The following is a 19,405-nucleotide window of genomic DNA, read 5'->3' as shown; positions in this document are numbered from 1 at the left end:
TGTGCTCTAGAGTCCACGAGCCACAACTACTGAGGCCACGTGCCACAACTTCTGAAGCCTCTGCGCCAAGAGCCCGTGCTCCGCAACAAGAGAAGCCACCACAATGAGAAGCCCGTGTGCCACAACAAAGAGTAGCCCCCCACCCCGCAACTAGAGAAAGCCTGCGACTAGAGAAAGCCTGCGACTAGAGAAAGCCTGCGCGCAGCAACAAAGACCCAACGCAGCCAGATATATAAATAAAATTAATTAATTAATTAATTTTTTAAAAACTAAAAATAGAATTACCATATGATCCTGCAATCCCACTGCTGGGCATGTACCTGGAAAAGACGAAAACTCTAATGTGAAAAGATACATGCACCCCGATGTTCATAGCAGCACTCTTTACAATAGCCAAGAGATGCAAGCAACCTAAACACCCATCGACAGATGAATGGATAAAGAAGATATGATAGATAGATAGATGTATATATAGACTATTACTCAGCCATAAAAAAGAATGAAATAATGCCATTTGCGGCAACATGGATGGACCTAGAGATTATCATACTAAGTGAAGTAAGTCACACAGAGAAAGAAAAATATCACTTATATGTGGAATCTAAAAACAAAAAAAACAAAAAACAGACTCACAGACATAACAAACAAACTTACGGTTACCAAAGGGGAAAGGCAGGGAGGGATAAAAAAATTTTTTAAACTTTAAAAAAAGAAGACTCTGACTTACTCTCATTAGCCCTCAAATGTGTCTGCCCTGAGGTGCCATTAGCCTCCAGCATAGGGACATCTCTGTTCCAACCTCAGGGCCTTTGCATATGCTGTTCCTTCTGCCTACATGCTCTTCCCCCAAGATATTTATACAGCTTACCCTTCATTCACTCTCGGTTTCTATTCAAATGTCCTTTCCTTAAAGAGACCTCTCCAACTACCCTCATAAAGAATATTTCCTAGTGCCCTTTATCTCCTTATCTTCCTTAATCTTTCTTCCTCATTCTTGTCACTGTTCCTCATTATACTACATATTCATTGGTTTGGTTTTGGCCCATCTCACCCACCGAAGTCTAAGTTCCCAGAGGGCAGGAACGTCGTCTCATTCACGACTGTATTTCCAGCACCAAGAGAAGAGCCAGGCTCAGAGTAAGTGCTAAGGAAATATTTTATAATGAATACGTGAAATAGATACTTATGCTTTCATTCGCTCCTCAACAACTTATTGAGTCACATCTGCCCCAAAGCTCTGGAGCTGTAACAATAATAAAACGCAGTTCTGCCCTCAGGGAGTTCACGTTCCAATAGGAAGCAGAGACACTGGCAGCAAAGGGTGAGGACAAAGCCAGGAGGCTGGACTCACGTTTACCTGCTAACACTGATCTCTCCAGCCTTGACATCTCTCTTGAGCTCCAGACTCATACATCCAGCTGCCTTCTTGAAATTGTCACGTGGACGGGAATTCAAAGCAGAAATCTCAATTTCCCTCTCCACCTGCTCCTCCCTCCTTGTTCCCCATCTCAGGTGCTCAGAACAAGTCCAGGCAGAACAAGTCCTGCCTTCCACTCTCTGTCCTCACCCTGCATCAAATTAGAAGTCCTGTCGGCTCTGTCTCCAAATCACATCCCAGTTCTGACTGCTTCCTCATACATCTTGTCCTTACCTGCCTTTTCCAAGTCAACTGCCTAAATGATTCCAGCTCCTGCACCCACCCAACAGACAGAGGGATCCTTTTATTTTATTTTATTATTTATTTATTTATTGCGGTACGCGGGTCTCTCACTGTTGTGGCCTCTCCCGTTGCGGAGCACAGTCTCCGGACGTGCAGGCTCAGCGGCCATGGCTCACGGGTCTAGCCGTTCCGTAGCATGTGGGATCCTCCCGGACCGGGGCACGAACCTGCGTCCCCTGCATCGGCAGGTGGACTCTCAACCACTGCGCCACCAGGGAAGCCCCCAGAGGGATCCTTTTAAAACATGAATCAGATAATGTGACCCCCCACCCTTACCTAAAAGCCTCCAGTGGCTTCTACTGCACCTAGAAAAACATTCCATCTATTTGCCCGCTGATTTCTCTGACTTCAGCCCACCCCCCTCACCCTGCACTGGCTCTCCTGTTGCTTCCCAGACACACCAGCCTCATTGCTTCTGCCTCAGGGCCTTTGCACTTGCTATTCCCCTTTGCCCAGAAAACTCTTCCTCCAGATCCTTGCAAAGTCAGCTCTGTCTTGTCATTCAGCTCTCAGGTTATTCGTTTTCTCAGAGAGGCCTCCCCTGACTATCAGACACAGCCCACCCCACTCCCAGTCACTTCTACCTCATTACCCCGCTAGCTCCCCTACATCACACGGAACACCACCTGATACTCCTGTTCACCTGTGTGTTCGTAAAGTGTGCGTCTCTACCATTCACCGGGGAGGTGAAACTTAGGGCAGGGAAACCAGGTGGCGGGGAGGTTGTAGAAGGAAGATGGCGAGTCCTGTTTGCTTTTGTTGAGCCCAAGGGGCATGGGATTGTCCAGGTGAGGGTGCCCAATGGGGAGCGGATTTTTGGGTTTGGAACTCAGGAAAGTGTTCAGAGTCAGAGATGGGACTCTGGGAAGGGGGTGAAGAGTGAGGGGTGGTGGTATAGAGTAACACAGGAGGTAGTTGGGGGCCACAGCATGGTCCAAGCAAGCGGTAGGAAGACCTAGAGAGAAGGCGCTGGTCAGGTAAGCCGGTTGGGCAGGAGAGCCTCTGCCCTGGGAAACACGCCTGGTGGTCCTTGCAGAGGGGGACTGGTAGGAAGCCACAAAACAGGACCCCCATCGCCTGGTCTCCTAGGAAGGCATCCCCTTCCCTCTGCAGACGAAGGTCTGAAATGTCATCAGGACCACAGTTGGGGCCCCAACCCAAGACATTCTCTTCAACCTGCTCCAGAGGGACAGCCCCACTGGCCCTGGGACATCGATTCTCCTGCCCCTTGGCTCTTACAGGGCCCCTGCCAATCAATGACACTGAATGGGGTCAACAGGGCAGGGCCAGGGGCCTCGGGCAGAGAGACCATCACGGTGGTGTCACTGCCCAGGTCTGCAGGGGCAGATTTCTCATTAACTGCATGGGCCTCTCCTGCAGCCTCCCTACTTTGACTCAACCCACAGGTTTCTGGCTCCTGATCTCTCCTTGTCCCTGGCTCCCTGCTAGGGAGACCTGAACGGAGAGCACCTGGAGGTGGGTTTCAAGGGCCAGGCACGCGGGCCTTGGGAGCCAAGGGGAAGGCTACTGGAGTGCCCCCTGCTGGTCAGACCCAGTTCCTGGCGCCAGGAGGCCCAGAGAAGGAGGGTGGCTGTACCAAGGTTCCCAGTTAGAGCCTCAGTTCCCAGAATATTGTCAGACAAAGTGTGAACAAGGGCAGTGTTACCTAGTGGTTAGGGGATAGTGCTGGCCTTAGGCCAGGCACCTGAGCCTCAGCTTCTCCACCTGTAAAGTGGGGATAATAAATAGTACTTATTCCCAAAGGGCTGTGGTGAGGATTAGATAAGATGACACATTTAAAATGGGCAGTACAGGGCCTGGCACATCATAAGTGCTCGAGAAGGGAGGGGATCCGTCTTCCCTATTGGAATCCATCATCCTGTTTGGAATGAGATGAAGATGGAGAAAAGAGGGTCACGGTGTTCTCCCGTGAATAAACCCCAATTCCGTTTCCTCCCAGATTGTTTGGCTCAGGGGAGCCTGTGTTCCGTGTTATTCATAACATTCTCCAGAGTCAGCTGACCAAAGGTTGGAAACTCATTGCTGCTCGGCCCAGGTGCCCGGTCCTGGGCATAGGACCAGGAAGGTCCTGGGCATAAGCCCGGAAACCCCACCCCTCCGCATCCCCTCCGCCGGGGACCCAGGACCTCACTCCAGCAAAGACCCCAATCAAGAGGCTCCTGGCAACTTTCAGGGACTCTGGACCCTTCGGGCTTTCTGATCGGGGGGAGGAGACCGAGGGTGGGAGGGGACAGGAGGGAGCCAGAGCTCAGCTAGTTACCAGCAGCAGCATTGCCACCTCGAGCCTGGGTCCCGCTGGGTCCCCCTAGGCCCTTGGGAGAGGGAGGGGTCCTGGGGGATGGTATTTGTAGCTCCTGGCACCAGGCCGGCCCCTCCCTCCCCAGCCTCTGAAAGGAACAGATTCTTCCTTCTGTCTCCAGAGGAAGTTTATGTGACAACTTATAGACCTAATGACATATTTCCTGGGTGGGTGGGGGTTGCTTCCTCCAGAGCAAATGGCTGTTGGCAGCTGTTGCCACCCTACCAGGTGGGCAGAGCCCATCTCTGCTTCATTTTATAGATTTGAAAACTGAGAATCAGTGAGATTGAGTGCCTCGCCCAAGGTCACACATCTGTTACATGGGGAGGAAGTTAGGAAGCCCAGGTTTCTGACTCCAAGTCCAGCATGCTCTCAGGGGTGGGGGAAGGGATGGAGAAAGAGTCTCTTGGGGGAATGATATGAGGTCACCTGCTCCCAGCAACCTAGGGCTCTGGGTACTTTCCCTACAGGGGCTGGGTCCCTGCAGGAAGGCCCTGTGGTGGGGCAGTGGAGACCCAAGTGGGATGGCATGGTGGGAATCCGAGGGGGCACTGGCCTCACTTCCATCCTAGCTCCCTGTGTGACCTTGGATGGATCCCTTCCATCCTCTGAGACTCATTCTTTCCAGCTGTAAAATGGGGAGATTTCATTAACAGAACTCTTCTTTTTTTTTCCTTCTTGTATTTTTTTAAAAATACCTCTTTATTGGAGTATAATTGCTTCACAATGCTGTGTTAGTTTCTGGTGTACAACAAAGTGAATCAGCAGTATGCGTGCATATATCCCCATATCCCCTCCTTCTTGAGCCTCCCTCCCACCGTCCCTATCCCACCCCTCGAGGTCTTCGCAAAGCACCGAGCTGATCTCCCTGTGCTTTTTAGCAGCTTCCCACTAGCTATTTTACATTTGGTAGCATATATATGTCGATGCTACTCTCACTTTGCCTCAGGTTCCCCCTGCCCACGCCCTGTGTCCTCAAGTCCATTCTCTATGTCTGCGTCTTTATTCCTGCCCTGCCACTAGGTTCATCAGTACCATTTTTTTTAGATACCATACGTATGCGCTAACATACGGTATTTCTTTTTCTCTTTCTGACTTACTTCACTCTGTATGACAGACTCTAGGTCCATCTACCTCACTAAAAATAACTCAATTTTGGATTTTTTATGGCTGAGTAATATTCCATTGCCACATCTTCTTTAACCATTCATCTGTCAATGGACATCTAGGTTGCTTCCATGTCCTGGCTATTGTAAATAGAGCTGCAGTGAACATTGGGGTGCATGTGTCTTTTTGAATTATGGTTTTCTCAGGGTACATGCCCAGTAGTGGGATCGCTGGGTCATATGGTAGTTCTATTTTTAGTTTTTTAAGGAACCGCCATACTGTTCTCCATAGTGGCTGTATCAATTTACATTCCCACCAGCAGTACAAGAGGGTTCCCTTTTCTCCACACCCTCTCCAGCATTTATTGTTTCTAGATTTTTTGATAATGGCCATTCTGACCAGCATGAGGTGATACCTCACTGTAGTTTTTTTTTTTTTTTGTGGTACGCGGGCCTCTCACTCTTGTGGCCTCTCCCGTTGAGGAGCACAGGCTCCAGATGCACAGGCTCAGCAGCCATGGCTCACGGGCCCAGCCGCTCCGCGGCATGTGGGATCCTCCCAGACGGGGGCACGAACCCATGTCCCCTGCATTGGCAGGCAGACTCTCAACCACTGCGCCACCAGGGAAGCCCCTCATTGTAGTTTTGATTTGCATTTCTCTAATAGTTAGTGATGTTGAGCATCTTTTCACGTGCCTCTTGGCCATCTGTATGTCTTCTTTGGTGAAATGTCTATTCAGGTCTTCCGCCCAGTTTTTAATTGGGTTGTTTGTTTTTTTGATATTGAGCTCCATGAGCTGTTTGTATATTTTGGAGATTAATCCTGTGTCCATTGTTTCATTTGCAAATATTTTCTCCCACTCTGAGGGTTGTCTTTTCGTCTTGTTCATGGTTTCCTTTTCTGTACAAAAGTTTTTAAGTTTAATTAGGTCCCATTTGTTCATTTTAGTTTTTATTTTCATTACTCTAGGCGGTGAGTCAAAAAAGATCTTGCTGTGGTTTATGTCAAAGAGTGTTTCTCCTATGTTTTTCTCTAAGAGTTTTATAATGTCTGGTCTTACATTTAGGTCTTTAATCCATTTTGAGTTTATTTTTGTGTATGGTGTTAGGGAGTGTTCTAATTTCATTCTTTTACATGTAGCTGTCCAGTTTTCCCAGCACCACTTATAGAAGAGGCTGTCTTTTCTCCATTGTATATTCTTGCCTCCTTTGCCGTAAATTAGGTGACCATATGTGCGTGGGTTTATCTCTGGGCTTTCTATCCTGAATCATTGATCTATATTTCTGTTTTCGTGCCAGTACCATACTGTCTTCCCTTCCCTCCTCTAGGACTCATTCTTTCCAACTGTAAAATGGGGAGATTTCATTAGCAGACCTCTTTTTGCTCTCAAATTTCAAAGGGATGGTCTAATACCCTCAGTTGGCAAGTGAAGGACTGAGGCCCAGAGAGCAAAAATGTCTCACTCAAGGTCACATAGCTCTTTGTGGCAGAGCCAGGCTAAGATCTGGTGCTGGACCAGACATGGGCCACCAGTCCAGTCATAAGCGTTCTTCCATCGGCCAGTTCTGAGACACCGCTGCCCAGCTGGCGCCAAGCCAGACCCAACCCTCCGGATTTTCCCAAGACCCACTTCTCCCCAAGAAGCCTGTGGCTTGAATCCCAACATTGTCCCTGTTGTGGATTTGCAACTGTGTTCCCAGACTCCTAGGAGCTCTTCTTCACAGGGAGGTGGCAGACAGCCCTGCAAAGAGAACTTGGCGATGGAATCAGAGGGACAGGTGGGCCTCCTCCGGGTCCTTCCCGTGTCCTCTGAAAGCCCTCCCTCCTTCTCGCAGTGAGGGGTTACTGGCAGTGAAGTTGCCAGAAGGGCTCTGGCTGAGATCTCACAAATGCCAAGGGCAGGTCCCCGACCTGGAACAAGCCCGAGACAAGAGGATTCCTAATGCCCTCTCTTCCATCAGAGCAAAGGGCACCAACAGATCATATTAAATATAACAGTTTTGCCACGATTTTTTAAATGATTTTTATAATGTTGCTCTTGGACTTCTTTGGCTGCTGAGCACTGATTTAATTGGCGGTGGCTATGCCTTCCCATCCATCCTCTTGTCTACCCAGGATCTCTTACTGATTGAGAAAATGTAGCTGACAAATTGTTTTCATGTGTAATGACACTTTTATGAATACCAAATGCAGTAATTAATGCCGTTGACCTAATGTTACATTTGGTAGACATTTAACATTTATTAATTTCGATTTCACAGGGTTTTTTCCCCCCCAATTTTATAGCCAATAAATATTTTAAGGTCTCAGATATTTTTGCAGGTTCCTTAAAAGCTTGTAGTTCCAAAGAGCTAGCGTGACCTTGATTGAGAAAGGGACCAAACCTCTCTGGGCCTCAGTTTCCCCATCCTGCTCTCTGGGGGCCCTGCCAGCCATCGATGAACCCTGCAATGCTGACCCATCCCCGGGATCGACATTTTAGAACTGTACTTAGTTAAGGCCAAGCCCCACAGGGCTGCCAGCCTCGCAGTGCAGAAATGCTCAGAACCACACGAAGACAGATACAAAGACCTCCCTCTCACCCATGAAGAGCAAAGCAATAAAAAATGTTGTTTGGCTAGTCGCTTGAATTTCATTTGTGTGGTTTGGAGTATATTTTCTAGTTAGTGAACCTGCCACATTCATGACCTCCCTTTTTCGATTGAATGGAGAGAAAGGGGGAAAAGAAAGGGGAAAAGGCTACAATATTTCCCCTGTACAGTCGGCCAGCTGACAGCTGCCCATCTGGGCAGGACAGGACTGCACAAGGGCAAGCTCCCCAGGGAAGTGCGGGTACGTGCAGTGTAAGTGATCTGGGTTAGACCTCAGGGAGAGGGCCCCAGAATAGGGAAACCCCTCCCACTGCCCAGCCCCCACCTGAAGGGAGCTTTGCTGGGTAAAGGTGCCTGGGTCCAGTGCCTCCTCTGCCAGCTCAGCAGTGGCCTCTACCCAAGCTAAGGAGGCTTGGAGAAAAAGCCGAACAGACTGGGACGTGCCCAGGGGAAGAGGAGAGGAAGGGATGCCCTGGCAGACTTGTCCCCTCATGAGGGGTACCGTGATCGGGTCCTGAACGACCCATGACATGTGGGACAGTGGCCTCAGCTACACACACACCCGGCTGCCAAGGGAATGGGCTTCTGCAAGCAAGTCCCCATCCAAGCTGGAGAGAGCTCTCTCCCTCTCTGAGCTCTCCCTCAATCATCCGCACGCCCTTCTCGCCTCCCCCGCAGCCCCATCTAGACTCTGCGATAGTGAACCGTGTCTTCCTCTATCCACTTACGCACATTTAGTCACGTTGACTAGGTAGAAGGCACGCTGCGGTGCACCAGCAAATCACAGCCCCTGCGCCCTTGGAATTCACAACGTACTGGAGAAGTAGACAAGTACGGCAGTCACAGAGAACGACCCAAAGCTCTGATGGAGGAAATACAGGCTGCCAGGTGGCCCAGTGGGTCTGCCTCACTAGGGCTGGGGAGCGAGTGTTCCGGAAGACTTCCTGGAAGAGGGGACAGCTCAGCTGGGCAGGGAGGAGGGGATTCTGAGAGGAGCCTAGAGAGAGGGATGAGATACATGATTCGGCAACAACAGAGCCCAGGGCGGGCAGAACCAGCTCCTGACGAGAAGAGTTGGGGGAGGAACCAGACCCCTGATGCTTGCCTCTAGCTGCAGCAACTCCGGGATGAGAGGGAGGCTGCCAGAGCAACTCTAAGCCCCGATTTCAGGCTGCCAGGGCCTCAAATCTTCCACTTTCCACTGCAGCAGAAGAAAGGAGAAACCGGTCCTCCCAGAGGATTTGCATTTTAAGAGGGATCAGAGCTCCTGGAACAGAAAGACCCATCCCCTGCCTCAGCCTGCTTTCCATCCTCCACCCCTCGATGAGCCTTTGCCTCAAACCTGTCCCTTTCCTTTACCCCCTCTGGTCTCCAGACTCAGCTCCTGGCTGCTCATCTTTGGGGGGTGATCACCATGGTAACCCTCACCCTGGCTCCTGCCCCCCAGTACTAGCCAGGAGCACACTGGGTCTTACACAGCACCCCGAGCCTTGGCTGAGCTGGCACTGAGCCCGGTGACCCCACAAGGCAAGGGGGAGAACGAGGGACACTAGACCCTCCAGGGCCCAGCTCTCTGGTTTGAGGGGGGCGGGCAGGAGGGGAGGAATGATGGGTTAATACATCTTCCAACCTGGTAAGACCTTCACTTTGTAATGGGAGTGTCAATGCCTTAACCCCAAGGACAAGAAAAGGAGGTGAAGTGGAGGAAACTGAGGCCGGAAAGCTGGGGGAACCCACCAAAGTGGCAGAACTAGTAGGTATCCTGGCCCCCACCTGAATCCAAATCCATCTGGTTCAAAAGTTTGTGCAGCCAACCACAAGGCCATGAGGCCCCCAAAACCACAAAGGCTTGCCAGGGCTGAGCAGGTCGGAGGTGAGCAAATGCAAGCAGTGGGTGCTGTAGGGATCTGACAAGCACACGCCCCATCTATACTCTTGGCCCCAATTAAGTTCCAGTTGACAGCTGCCCTGCAGGAATACAGGCCCCATGTTGTGAGGTCATCTGATTTTTTCCAGAAAACAGGAATCCAGATTTTGATATGAAATACTTTGCTTTGTAAAAGTTATCTAATTAAAATACACTTAATTGGGTGCTGTGTAGATGAAACAAGACATACTTACCTCAGTTTGCACAAATGTATTCAATAAATATTTAATGAGCACCCACTACGTGACAGTCAGGGTACCCATATTGTCCCAGTGTGCCCAAGGTCTTAAGACAGCAAGTCCTGTGCCCTGGGAACACCCTTAGTCCCTCAGCCAGGTGCTGAGCTGTGAATCTACAGGGGTAGTAAAACAAAGCCCCTGCCCTTAAGAGCTTACACCGGATTGAGGAGAGAAAAACACACACACATCACCAGCACAGGCAGAAGAAAATAACTGGGGGTGATGGGTAGTTTAAGAGTGACTTGGGGGGCTTCCCTGGTGGCGCAGTGGTTGAGAATCTGCCTGCTAATGCAGGGGACATGGGTTCGAGCCCTGGTCTGGGAAGATTCCACATGCCGCGGAGCAACTAGGCCTGTGAGCCACAACTACTGAGCCTGTGCAGCTGGAGCCTGTGCTCCACAACAAGAGAGGCCGCGATAGTGGGAGGCCCGTGCACCACGATGAAGAGTGGCCCCCGCTTGCCGCAACTAGAGAAAGCCCTCTCACAGAAACGAAGACCCAACACAGTCAAAAAATAAAACATAAAAATAAATCAATTAATTAAAAAAAAATAGAGTGACTTGGGGATGGGGGTGGTCACTTTGGCCAGTGTGATCAAGGAGGACCACTCTGAGGAGGTGACATTTATTTAAACTGAATCCTGGATGGTAAGAAGATGGTCGAGAAAAAATCTGCAGTAACAAAGATACACTGGCAAAAATATGAAAAGGAGTTTGCACAAGTTATTCACTGAAGCTCTGTTTGTAAAAGCAGGACTGGAAATGACCCAGATAACATCAGTGGGCGGCGTGGGGGGGGAGCGGGGATTGAATGGCGATGTCACAGCCACGGGATGGCGGGGACTCAGCTGTAAGAAGGAATGAGAAGGCTCGCTGTACACCGCTACTCAGCGACTTATCATTAAGGATATATTATTGAGTGGGAAGTCGGAGTGGAAAAAGATGTGTACAACATGCTGCTGTTTATCTAGGAAACTGCATGCTTACGTTTTGAAAATGCATAAGCACCGGAAGGGAACAGTTCAAATCTTTGCTCACATCAGGTCTGTGAGCACCCCATCGGCCCCAACAAGCCCAAAGTCAATGGGCAGGAAGTCCTCTCCACTCACCATGAGGCCACAGCCTGTGGGACACATACGTTTATTGAAGAAAAATGAAGAATTGGGAGCAAAAATTCACTCTCCACAAAGAAGATGCTAGATTAGGAGAGGGCTTCTCTATCTTGGGAAGACTGACGTTTGGGTTGGATAACTGCTGGGAAGGCTGTCCTGGGCATCACAGAATGTTGAGCAGCATCCCTGGCCTCTACCCACCAGAAGCCAGTAGCATCTCCCCATTTGTGACGAGCAGAAATGTTTCCAGCCATTGATAAATGTCCCTCAGGCGCAAAACCACCCCCGGTTGAGGACCCCTGGATTCAAATACCAGAATACCAGCCTAATGAGTGAACACATCTGTGCCATGATCATTGGTGGCGGTGAAACTCACAAGAGAGAAAATGAGCAGTTGTGGGCCCCCCGGTGAAAATACACAGCATTACCTTTGATGTATTCTTGCTGAATGATCTCGCCTAATGCTGTTCAAGCCTCTAGATCTAGATCTTGTAGAGACAAGGGACAAGGGAACACGTTCAGTGACACCATGAAAGATGCAACCAGCAAACTCCAGACAGCAGGAAACTCTAAAATAGACACAACTTGGTTTCTTCACCATATCAATTGCAAGGACAGAGAGAGAGAGACGACGGGTTAACCTACAGATTAATTAAGACTTAAAAGACATATCAACAAATGGCAACATTCAGATTATCCTATTAAACTATTGTACAAACTATTTACAAACTTTTAAAAGATGTATGACAGCAGACTGGCCAGTATGGGAAACAAAATTGGCAATGAAGAATCAAGTTCTGGAGAAGATCCTTCTAGCATGCGGAAGAAAACAGTCAGGAAGAGAATAATGAGAAAGGGAGCAATTGCAGAAATCATGAAGACTTCATCCTAAGTATAACATGTGTTCTCAAGGAAAACAGAACAAATGGGGCTGAAGTCATAATCAAGGGTAAAATAAGGGCTTCCCTTCGCCGCAACTAGAGAAAAGCCCGCGTGCAGCAACGAAGACCCAACACGGCCAAAAATAAATAAATAAAATTAATTAATTAATTATTTTAAGGGTAAAATAAAAGAATGCTTAGCTGAATTAAGAAGCCACCTGAATCTGGAGGCAGGCAGGAACCAATGGTGTTCCAAGTGAAAACTCAACAAAAATAAATTGAAACATTGCTTTTTAAAAAAATAAGTATGGGCCAATGGGGGATATGTGAACACTGACTTGATGTTGAATGATATTGAGGGAATATAGTTTATTTCTTAGATGTGATCATAGTATTGTGGTTATGTTTTTGGAAAGAGCCTCTTTCTCTTTTAGAGATAATGCTAAAATAGCTACAGATGAAATGACACGTCTGGGTTTTGCTTTTCAATAATATAGTGGGGGAAGTGGGTAGAGCTATAAATAAACCAAGACTGATTGGTTGTGAATTAATAATTGTTGGATCTAGATGATGAGTAGAGGAAAGGTTCATTACTATATTGTCTTTCCTATTGTATTTGTTTGAAAACTTGCCATAATAAAAAGTAAAAACAAACAAAACAGCATTTGGGGTGAGAACTTTCTAGGCAGAAGTTATCAGCCGTTACGAAGGCCCTGAGGCTGGTTGACCTTGGCCAGCTCAAGGAGGCCAATGTGGCTGGAGTATGGCGGCTGGTGGTGGGAAAGTCAGATGTGGTCAGAGACATAGGAGAGGCCTGACCAGGCAGAGCCTTGGTGCCAGTGAAGAAATGTGGGGTGTACTCTAATTGCTGAAGCACCCCTTAGAGAGCTGTGGGCAGGGATGCGGTAGGATCTTACCCATGTCTCTAAGGTCCTTTGATTAACACCACGTGGTCTGCCACACGACGGAATGTTAGCCATAAACAGCAATGAAGTACTGATACACACTATGTATTGGATGAACCTTGAGAATACACAAAGTGAAAGATACCAGCCATAAGGGGCCATATACTGTGTGATCCCATTTATATGAAATATACCCAGAATAGGCAATCCATAGAGACAGAAAGCAGATTCATGGTTGTCAAGGGCCGGGGGGAGGGGAGAATTGGGACTGACTGCTAATGGGTTACAGGGTTACTTTCTGGGGCGATGGAATGTTCTGGAATTAGATAGTGGTGATGGTTGTACCACAGCATGACTATACTAAAATCTAAAATCCACTAAATTATACACTTTAAAATAGTAATCTTTATGTTGTATGAATTATATCTAAAGAAAAAAAAAGACAAGATCCTTTTGGCTGCTCTGGAGAGTAAGCAGCTGGGAGGGAACAGGAGGCAGGCAGGGCAGTAGGGGACACTGCGGTCATCCTGGGATGGCACCCACGTGACAATGGGAAGGTCCCTCTGCTTGCACCCCAGCCGGCTGGTTGGGAAGGAGGGAAAGAGTGATCAGGGTGACTCCTGGTTTGGGCCTCAGCGTGTGGGTGGGAGGTGGGTTGGGGGATAAGCAGGCTTCTGCTGTACATTCTTAGGTTCTGGGTTCTAGGGTGTCATCACTGCTGCTCCCCACGTAGTCCCAGCCCTTCTCTTCCAGCCCCCATGGGGTGAGGTAGGCCATGCGGCTAGTTCTGGTCAGTGAGTTGCAGGCTGAAATGAAGTGCATCCCAGACCCTCCAGGGCTCTCTCTGGTCGAGGTTGCTGACAACACTTAAGATGGTGGTCGGAGACTTCTCCAGCAGTCCAGTGGTTAAGACTCTGTGCTTCCACTGCAGGGGGCTGCAAGTTCGATCCCTGGTCAGGGAACTAAGATCCCACATGCTGGAAAAGAAAAAAAAAAAAAAAAAAAGGATGGTGGCAGCTCCACCAACTGGGTCCTGGGTCCTGGCGGGGAGAAGACAGGAGCATGCCCCCATGCACTCACGATGGATGATTAGTGAGTGAGAAACACACCCTTGTGCTGGTAATCCACTGAGATGCTGAGGCTCTTATCACAGCACAACCCGACCCACCCCACCCAGTGTGATGCCTCTCAGATGGTCAGCCAGTTTTCTCCCAGCCTGCCCCCCAGCCCAAGGGCAGGGCAGCGTTGAACCTGGGGCTGACTGTGGAAGAGACATCCTTCAAGCCAACCCTTCAAAGGTTTAGTCTGGACCCTTCCATGCCCAAGCAGGTTGGGGCCAGGTACATAGGAGGGACCCCAAAAGTACTTGTGGAATGCAACCAAGTGGATGGTCCCAGCACAGGAGGTAGGGGTTGAAATCAGGTGGAAAAGATAAGGCAATTTAAGAAAAAGTTAATAACAGTGCTTAACCAAGCACTAAGCTGAATATAACCGTACCGAATGTGTATAACGTTGACAGTTGTGGCTGCGACCAGTCCAGGGGGGTGGAGAGCAAGGCAGACTGGACCCATGCAAGAAGGCATCCCAGAGGAGGCAGCAGGTTTCATCCCGAGTGTCTCACCCAGACCAGGCGAAGGCAGGGAGGAAGCAGCATGGGGAGGAGATGAGAGGGGGGAACTCCCGCACGATCCAGCAAAAACTGCCCAATTTCTATGGGGTCGTCCATGGACCTGGCCCCCGTGGGGACCCCCAGGAAGATGAATCAGTTATTCTAGTGGCTTCAGCTCTACCTCTCCTTTGGAGTAAGACCTTGGCTCTAGAAGCCTCTGTTATAATGCACAGTTCTTACTGAGAGGGAGAGAGTGTTGACAGTAAGATTTGCCTCCCACCACTCCCTCAACACAGCAGGAAGGCCAGGACCCTGGAGAACTGGGGGTGATGGGCCATCACCAAGAGGGTCTGCCACCAAAGACCCAACTTACCACTTGGCCCCCAGCCTGGAGCAGAGCTGGATTCCTGAGCACCAGCCCCTCTGCATTCTTTCCCCACCTCCCACTCCCACTTCCACCCCACCAACGATGTCTGAGGTCAGGTTCATTGGACACTTTTATTTTTACAGGCCAAGGCCACTTTTACTCTGCATGACCGACTCGGCTTCTGGGAAATGGGTCAGGCCCCTGGCCCAGGGGGCTGAATGCCAGGGAAGGAGGCATGGGCCCATGGGCACTTAACTTCAGTGCTTATCGCCACGAATGGCCTGGGGGGCTCTTTCCTCCCTCTGGAACAGAAGAGATCCAATCCCAGTCCTGGGCCTGACCTCAAGTGGAAATTTTTGCCATGAGAAAATCTGGGCCCCATCACTTCCAACCCACATGATCTTTGGCAACTTACTTCATCCTTCTGAATTTCAGAGGTTTTTTATCTGTAAAATGGGGATAAAATAAATATGCCCCCCTCCAGAGCATCATCCATGGAAAGTGTTTGGAATACCGCCTGGTACGTGGTGAGTTTCCATTACATGTTATTGCTGTCGCTGCAGCTACGACTGTTGTTGTTATTATTATTATTTGTGTCTAATTGAAAGCTGGCCTCTCATCTCTGTCAGACCCCACATGGATGGCTTCATAGCAGCTCCTGGCTAGAGCTGACTGTTTGGAAACAGGCAAAGCCAAGTTCAAATCCCAGCTCCACTGTTACCTTGAAGAAGTTGCTTAAATTCTCCATGCCTCTGTTCCCCACCTATGAAATAATAGTACCTATCTTCCAGAATTACCTGGCCCAAAGGAAGTGGTGAATGCATGCTAAGTTAATAATTAAAGTTAATAAAGTTAATAAAGCTGGTGTGCCAGGCAGGTGCTTTCAGTCACAAGCCACAAAACCTCAACCCAAGCTAGTTCGTAGGGAAAGGGTATTTAGCAGCTCCAGTAACTGAAAAGTCCTGGCATGACAGAGCTAGCTTTGGACACAGCTGGGTCCAGACACTAAGCAGTGTCCTTCGACCTCTTAGCATTCTCTCTCTCTCTCTCTCTCTCATTCTCTTCTGCACACAGCTTCCTCCACTTGGTAGGGAGAGAGTGAGGCTGCAGACAGCTCCAGCTTACATCATCCCAACTAGTGACTTCAGAGGAAAGAGAGGCTATAAAATCCCAGAGAAGAACTCTGATTGGCCCTGCCTGGATCTCATGGCCACTTGTGTAAGCTGGAAGGGGTCCAGTGATGAAGAGCTCCCCACAACCAAACAGAATGGACAGGAGGGTTGTTCCCCTAAAGGAGGGGGCTTCTGTTACCATAAGAGAAGGAACTGATGCTGGGCAGATACAAACAATAGGGATATTTTGGATAGTCAGGGATTCCCAGAAGGGGGACGGGGCAGTTTCCAGGGCGAGGATGCAGTCTGTGACCACAGGGGAGGAAAGGGTAGGGGAGAGGAGAGGGAAGGAGATGTAAGGGGGTTGAGGAATGGGAGAGGAGGGGAGAGAAGAGAAGGAAGTGCAGGGGAAAAAGGGAAGGGAGTGGCACCTGGACCACACAGTGCTGAAACTCTGAGCTCAGCATCCCTACATGTCCCCCCAAAAAGCCCTGTTTGCATGAGGCTAACCCCAGTCTAGCCCCAATCCCCCTTGTCACATGGTAGTCCCATGCCACTTGCCACAGTAGTTAGTTTAGATAAACCAGGTCTGAGCTGATCCATTCATGTCATTCCTCTGGCACAGGCATTGGCTCTGAAGTGGGCCAGTCAGCCCACCTCCGCTGAGGACTTTGGCTGGGATTCTGGACGGACATCTCTCTCCTTCTGTTCTAGGAGGTGTGGCTGGAACTGTGCAGCCATTTTGCCACCATGAGGGGAGCCATTCTCCTGTCAAAACTAACACCCGGAATGGAAAAGAGTGGAGAGATGGGAAACTAATTGGACAACTGGTGATACTTCTTGAGCTGCTGAGTCAAATAACCCTGGAGGTTGACTTACCACTGGAGACCCAGAGAAGAGCTGATGCTGCGGTTCAAATCCGAAGGCCTCCGCTGCAGGGCTCCTGTTTGTTCAGGGGAGGTCAGTCTTTTGTTCTATTCATGCCTTCAGCTAATTGGATGAGGCCCACCCACATGATGGAGGGCAATCTGCTTTGCTCAAAGTCCACTGATTTAAATGTTAATCTCATCCAAAAACACCCTCACAGAAACATCCATAACAATGTTTGGCCATGTATCTGGGCACCATGGCCCAGCCAAACTGACACATAAAATAAACCATCAGAGCACCATCCCCAGATGCATCTTTTTGAACACCCTCATGTATAGACGAAGAAACAGAGGTCCAGAAGGGCCCAGTGGTCTGTCCAAGGTCACAGAGCAATGTAGCAGCAGGGCCTGGCTGCTTCCATCCTGACTCCCAGGCCAGTGCTCTCTGGACAATCCCCTCGCTTCTCCCATGGCTCCTGGGAATGCAGGGACCAGATGAGAGCAGGAGCCCCAAGCAGGTGAGCCACACTGCCAACCTAACACACCTGAGTAATAGGCCCCCAGAAAAAATGCTGCTGGCATGGGATTTGCATGTCGTTTACATGCTGTTCCCTGAAGTTCAAAATATATGGAAATTCCTTAGAACTGCCTTTTCCCATACAGCCTCCTAGCTTTAGCTGTATCGTGTGGAAGGACCCCAGAGAGCACTGCTTCTGCTGGTTCATCACCTTTCCCCTTCACGTGTCTCCCAACCCCCAACCTGGGGGCACACGTGCCATGGGTCAAGAAGTCCAGGTTTCCCGCCAGGTGGTCAATGCACCACTGCCCATGTGGGACTCGCTTCAGGTGGTACCAAATGGACATTTTTTATTTTAATAGTCATGCATTCATTTTTATGTTGCTTTGCATTTGTGACTAGTGATGCTGGTTTCCCATTTATGGTGGTGATATAAAGTTTCCCTTTAAACTAAGTTTAAGTTTTTTTTAAGTAAGTCGATGGAAATAAATATAGTAAGTAAATAATAGAACAGGCGGTAGGTCGATATAGCCAAAACAGATGAAATGACTGAGATTTTAGAAACACTGAGGACTAATTGAAATGTCTCCTGCCGCCATGTCAATCCACCTCTACTTGGCCTGTCCTCAGTGGAGGTGAAGGCCAAGGGGACACAGTCCTGTGTGTTGGGAAGACATGTCCATTCCCCCACTTGCATCTGTCTTTGAGACACTTGGCCCCAGCGCCATGGCATGTCCAGACACCTTGCCCCAGAACCCAGGGAAACATTCCCAGCAACAATTCTTGGGACCCAGTATTTACCCAAGGAGCATCTCACCAGGACTCACTTCCTCTCATGCCTCTCAGAAGGGGAGTTCCACCTAGACCAACATGGAAATAAGCCATTTCTCCATACATGAAAGCCTGCAAGTTAATTAATATCGTAGCCATTTAACTCAGCTGTAATACCCTCACCATTAATAAGCTGGTTAAGAGCTCCTCTTGAAATTAATAACTTGCAAATGACCCAAGAGCCCTGGTTTCCTACCTTTTTTTTTTAAACAAAAACACACAGAGAGTTTCAACAGAAAATCAGCTTTCACTTATGAGCCGGTATCATTAGTCATAACCGGAGAATTGCAAGGAGTAAAAGCCTTTTCCACTTAATTAGAATTAAGTGAATCTTGAACATCACACGAAAAGGGGAGAGACCACATCTAGCACAGGGGATGAGGAGGCAAGAAGTACAAATCAAAAGGAAGAAAATCCCTCCCGTGTAACTGCAGGTCCGCACAGCTGGGTAAGGAGCAGCAGCCGGCCTCTGCGTCTACTGCAGTGAGAGGATCTGGTGCTTGCTGTCACTTCCGGGGCTGAGGCTGGCAGAGGAGAAATCTGCAAAGACACCAGCGTGTCACATCCATGTCCTCAAGACACGAGCACTAAAGTCTAATCTTAAAAACTACAAGGGGGGCTTCCCTGGTGGCGCAGTGGTTGAGAGTCCGCCTGCCGATGCAGGGGACACGGGTTCGTGCCCCGGTCCGGGAAGATCTCACGTGCCGCGGAGCGGCTGGGCCCGTGAGCCATGGCCGCTGAGCCTGCGCATCCGGAGCCTGTGCTCCGCAACGAGAGAGGCCACAGCAGTGAGAGGCCCACGTACCGCAAAAAAAAAAAAAAAAAAAAGATTAGCGGCTTGGGGAGGGAGGCTTGGAGGCAGGAGGGGAGGAAGAGGAGAAAGCTGTCCTGTCCTTCCCCCCAGACTGAGGTCCAGCCTGTGGCTCATCCCTCCTGGCCACCCTGTCCTGCATCCTGTGTGCTGGATGCTTGGCAAATGAAATCTCATTTTTAACTTCATTATAACCTGCAAGCTTCACAAAATAGCCCCAATTTTTGTACAGGTGAGGAGGTGAGGCTCAGAGAAGTGGAGGGACCTGCCGCAGGGTCCCCCAGCTCATGAGTGGCAGGGCTGCGAAGCAAAGTCAAGTCCCTTTGGCGGCATGCTGGGTGGAGCCACCACGGCCATCAACCCCTTCCGTTTGCACAGCTGGCTCTGCTGGGTTGGTTCCCCGCTCTGCTCCCTCTAAAACCTCCCAGCATCCTGGTAAAATAGGCAGCATCATCACACTTCACAGATTTGGAAACCGAGGCTCAGAT

The sequence above is a fragment of the Neophocaena asiaeorientalis genome, unplaced genomic scaffold (assembly GCF_003031525.2).
Source record: "Neophocaena asiaeorientalis asiaeorientalis breed wild unplaced genomic scaffold, Neophocaena_asiaeorientalis_V1.1 scaffold275, whole genome shotgun sequence".
NCBI classification, from domain to species: Eukaryota; Metazoa; Chordata; class Mammalia; order Artiodactyla; family Phocoenidae; genus Neophocaena; species Neophocaena asiaeorientalis.
This window is presented reverse-complemented; position numbering follows the sequence as displayed.